Below are 5,348 nucleotides of genomic sequence, written 5' to 3'. Positions count from 1 at the left end.
AGGGATAAAATGTGAAATTCTTACCAACTCATTAGACATAAAGCAAATTCCTGCAAAAGAAAGTAGATTAGTAAAATTGCAACATATACAAGTTATACAGCAAACTAAAGTATGTATGTAGCAAGGGAAAAACTTCCATGATCCCTACACTTTGAAATCAATCCAATAGACAGTAAAATAAAAAAGAACAAACCTATGGCAACAATAACTGACCAATTTCTTCCCCTTTTCTGAGATAGTGCATAATTGGTAAGAGTTGATTATAGGCAAAACAATGATGGCGAGTTTGTTTGTTGCCACATGTTTGCCCAGTAAAAAACACAGAACTTCAGCCACTCACCAATAAGATATAGTCTTCAACATAAAGGCCAAACTCTGAAGCATTCATTGCTTGAACCATCAAAAGCAATAGCACTAATCATGTGCTTGTAAAGCACACGTTAAGAAAAAGAGAGAGAGAGAGAGAGAGAGAGAGAGAGAGAGATAGGGAGACATGAGGAATTAGCAGTATATATAATAGCCTCTTAAAAGTTAATTAAAGTTTAGGAATGTGCATATTTAAAGGACAACTGTGAATACCAGATTAGACCCACATGGTGACCAAATAGAAATTTGCTCCACAAAGATTGTTCTAAAACAACACAATCTTGTAAGTAAATAAACAATCAGCTTGTTATCTCCAAAGACTCCAAGATGCGAAATTGCAATAAAGCAAGTCCAACTATTTTAAATTCTCTCTAAACACTATTGAGTTTTGTTAAATTGCTTAGAAGCATAAGCTTTTTTCAAGAAAATACACTATTTTTCAGAGATTCAGTATATAGGATGTTAGATTTGCAAACATTTGGTCCTGTGAAAACGTTTTCTGCATTTGCACTCCTTTTTCACTCCACCTTTGTATAACTTTCTAAAGGTACACAATTATTTACAAGTCCATGATTATGGGCTTATGGTTTCTCCAGGATGGTGGATTTTCTCATTTTTGTTAATATTTTTTATTTCAAAATAATCTCCCATTCTTAATGCATTCAAAGGGAAAACCAACAATTTGTCTTATTAATAACAAGCAATCATAAAATTATTTGTTCATATTGTAGATTTTAGCTAACTGTATTTTTCTTGGTGCAGGTTATTTTCGCATATCAACAAACGAAATATGTGTGAGGATGGCAAGGCTAACACCCGGATTCTTTTTTGTGGACCTCATTTTGCAGCTTCACATAACTACACCAAAGAATACTTGCAGAACTGTCCATCTATCCAGGTTTTTTAATTGATGAAATAATAATAGATGGCAAACAGGACTTTAGAATTGCTTAATCTGATGAACTTTTATACCTCTTATTTCATAGGTTGATGATCTTCCATTTGCTAATATACCTGATCTTATTGGCAACTATGATATTTGTGTGGTGAAAAGCATGCGACTTAATTCAGATATTATTGCTCGTGCAACTCGGATGAAGCTCATAATGCAGTATGGTGTTGGCTTAGAAGGTCATTGTCCATTTGCTTAATCTTTGTGTATTGAACTATAGAACTAAAATTTCTGACCTTCGAGCACTCTAAGAAGTCCAACTACTTCTATGAATTCAATTCTTTTTCAATCTTTTAATGAAGGTATTGATGTAGCTGCTGCTACAAACCATGGAATAAAAGTTGCAAGAATTCCCATTGGGGAAACAGGAAATGCTGCTTCATGTGCTGAAATGGCCATCTATATCATGTTAGGTCTTCTCTGCAAGCAAGTAGGTTCTCATACTAATCTACTAACTAATACTTTTATCAATTTACATTTTCATGTATGTTAATACAGTAGGTTGCTTTCTACAAGTTTCCAGTTTTAATCATAGCTATTGCATTTGATCAATTCAGATTACATAAATGGTGAAACATAGTAATAGAGGCAAYTAATAGCAGATGTGATGATATTTATAAATATAGAGGCTTTTGCATTTAAGATCAAACATTAGCACAAAGGTATATGTGTAAGTGTGCAACACAGAGTGTTGGCAAACTTAAGGCAAATGGGTTATGCAAATACTCCATATAAATAAATGCATTGGAAATTAGATCTTGGAAACATCCTCAACTCGGATAGGAATTTGTGGTTTGGTAATGCAACCATGTCGCCAGGAGAGTGCATAAAATCAGGTTGTTAGGAACGTTACAAACCAAGACAAAATTATGTAATCAGATATTTTGAATATTAAAATTATTTGTATCAGTCAGCGATTCAAATATAGAGCAAGACAAAAGGTACTTTAAATTAAACCCATGTCCTCACAATGACAAAATGACAAAAGAAAAAATGTAGGCATGAAAGATGACTTGTTCATAGAAATGATAAATGTAGAAGAGCTTGGTGAAGAATTGAAGAAGTATGAACATATGTGATCTTAAAGCATATAAATACATAAAAAATATAAGTTATTGAACAACTAACCTCTATATCAAGTTTTGGGACTTCTCTCTCAGCATGCACACCTAAAGCAAAACGGAAGGATAATAGAAATCAATTAAAAATCGCAAACGAAAATGTTAGCAAAGTTCCCGCAAACACGCCTATGTACCTTATTCATTATATCTGGCATGAACTTCTGCCCACCAAATCCAAGTTTCACAGTCATAACAAGAATCATTTCAACTGGATTTTCACCTTCAAGCTATGAACCAATGGAATGAAAATATTAATCTATAAGATCAAATAAGAACAACAACACAAATCTATGGAATGGAGGTAGTACCGAATCAAATCGACACCCTAAGAAACATAAAAAAGATCAAATAGGAAACTTCGTACCTCAAAATCCGTATACTGATAGTAGCAAATTCTCGAATTGCAAACATAGTCAACAGAAATCGAAATCTCTTATAATTTGTTTGAAGCGATAACCCAAATCGATCCTTATAGGGATGGCGAGAAAGACGAATTGGGATTAGGGATAAGATATAAATCAAAATCAAAATCTATCTCATAATCTGAAGCGATAACCCAAATCGATTTCATCAAAATATCTGGTCGGTCATGGGTTTGAAAATCGATTGGGATTGGGTTTGGGTTTAGATTAGGGAGGCGATAAAATGGGGAATTTGTTTTATGGATGGCGATAAGAATGATTGGTTTTAGGGATGTGGCTTTAATAGATTGTACTATAAGCTTAAAAGGTTATTTTTAAGAGTTTAAGAGTTTAAGAGTTTTAAGAGTTTTTAGCCAAATGCATTATAAGATAGTATAGATACACATTAATATAAACTCAACAATCATATTAAATCCAATAAATAAAAGGATATCGGGTTCATTTGGTTGGGATGAGTTCAAATAATAGTAACCCAATATCAACCAATACCTACGGTTTGAAAATTTTACAGCTCAATTAGACATCGGGTTGCTTCGGGTTGAGTTATTTCACATTGGGTTGGTTTGGGTTGATCGGGTTGGTCGGGTTTTTGAGCACCCCTAATTTTAACTTTATATCATTTTACATTCTTATTTATAAAATTTAGTATAGTAAAAAATGTACAAAAATTATCCTCAAAAAACTCGACAAATTATAAAATTGTATAAAAATTTGGGCTATTAACAATCCATAGAAATTATATAAAAATATGTACAAAAAAAAAAAAAAAAAAAAAAGTCAATTTAAAAGTGTATACAATAGAAAATAAAAAATTAAATTATATAGAAATACGTAAAATTTATATATAAATTTGAGATATTAATTTAAATATAAAAAAAAATACAATTACTCTAGTTATACATTATTTATTTATCAGTTATATTTAAATATAATTATTTTAATTATATTAATAAATAAAACTGACTAAATGTAAAACTTTTATAAAATTATGTAAAATTAACACTCATTAAATATGAAAAGTACCATTTGCTTTGTTAAAAATTACGAATTCTGTTTTAATATTTTCAAAGTTAGAGTTTTCCTCTCTACAGTTTATAGTTAATTGAAATCATATGCTTATTCACTATGTTTATATGTTATAACGCTTCAAATCCTTTTTTTTAAGGTATACCTCAAATACTACTGTATGGGTCAACATTGTCAATAACATCAAATCTGCAAGAATAAAGGAATACCTCGATACGTGTAACATCAAATCTACAAGTACAGAGGTATGCTTCACGATACATGTACTAGATCACATCAATCGACTCCTACATACGTTCTCTAACATGTTTCAAGTTGACTAGACCAAAGCAAAATGATCTCAGAATTGAACCTGTAACAAAATTCAATGATATATGTGTCAGAGAGTTTTAGCACAAAATGTGCATGTAGAACTTTTATATACATCTCCCTTGAATCCAGAAAGTGAAATTTCACCTCCATCTGAGTTATACTTGATTTTATACCAATTTTTTATAAAACCAGTGCGCTGATGCTCAAAAATCTGACCAATTTGAAAGAACTTACGATATTTCTCAACATAGAACCAAAATTCGGTTTGGTTCGTATGAACAAAAGTTGTGGCGAACCTCTTAACCTTTCCAGAAACATATTGCACATTTTATTTCCATAAAAGAGCAATTTACAATCAATTTACAAACAACACAATTTTTCTGATTCAATCAGAGCAACATAACATTTGCGTCTTCGCTTACTACCATGGCCTTTTGGCATCTTTTTCGATATCATTCATCCACAAATCCGTTCCTTGGCATCCTACGCTACTAAAACCACAATATTATGAAATTTTAACATAAAATCATACCTTGATAGATGAATTCATCCTTTAAAACTCACTGTAAGTTTTTTTTTGTTCTTGAACCACCGAAGCTCCACATTTTCTCTTCTAGCCTTTCATCTCTATTTCGTGTAGGTTATCGTATGGGGATAACCTTCTCACTTTTTGTTTTGATAATTCTATAATTAAGATAATAATGATTTATCTTTAACTCCTTCGAATTCTTTGTCTTGTGGGAGTTATCCTTGATCTCAAATTTTGACCAATTCAACATCTTTCTTTTATATATATATATATATATATATATATATATATATATATATATATATATCAATGATGAGAGGGGAAACTCATGGATTGATCCATCTGACAGGACATGAGAGAATAAAACGCCACTTCCTTCTACACCCTAATTCTTCCAACAACCCCTACTCTCACGAAAATTCTAAACGCCGACTTGTCATCCATCTTTGATGGTGATTGACGAAACTACATCTTCTACATTGGCATCAGATGTTGTTCCTCAGCCTTCCCCCGAGGTTCAATTGATCCATTTGGAAATCAAGAAAATACATAAGCATCATGGGCAGAACTCTTCAAAATCCACGCACGTGTGTACCAAGTCCTCCATCACATCATATCGC

General features: G+C 31.9%; 1 long non-coding RNA gene across 1 annotated transcript in view; it reads right to left on the bottom strand.

Annotated features, from left to right (window-relative positions):
• LOC112523632 overlaps nt 1-2,662 on the bottom strand; it is a 4,880-nt gene extending 2,218 nt beyond the window's left edge. Inside the window, exons 1-3 of the long non-coding RNA XR_003070291.1 lie at nt 2,574-2,662; nt 2,447-2,487; nt 25-50 (exon numbers count right to left, since the gene is read on the bottom strand). This is a non-coding gene — a long non-coding RNA (uncharacterized LOC112523632). The remainder of the gene's footprint in view (nt 1-24; nt 51-2,446; nt 2,488-2,573) is intronic.
• Between the last annotated feature and the right edge of the window lie 2,686 nt (nt 2,663-5,348).

This window comes from Cynara cardunculus (assembly GCF_001531365.2).
Source record: "Cynara cardunculus var. scolymus isolate 2C chromosome LG 12, CcrdV1, whole genome shotgun sequence".
Lineage (NCBI taxonomy): Eukaryota > Viridiplantae > Streptophyta > Magnoliopsida > Asterales > Asteraceae > Cynara > Cynara cardunculus.
The sequence above is the reverse complement of the archived record's forward strand: the minus strand, read 5'-3'. Positions and strand labels throughout refer to the sequence as shown.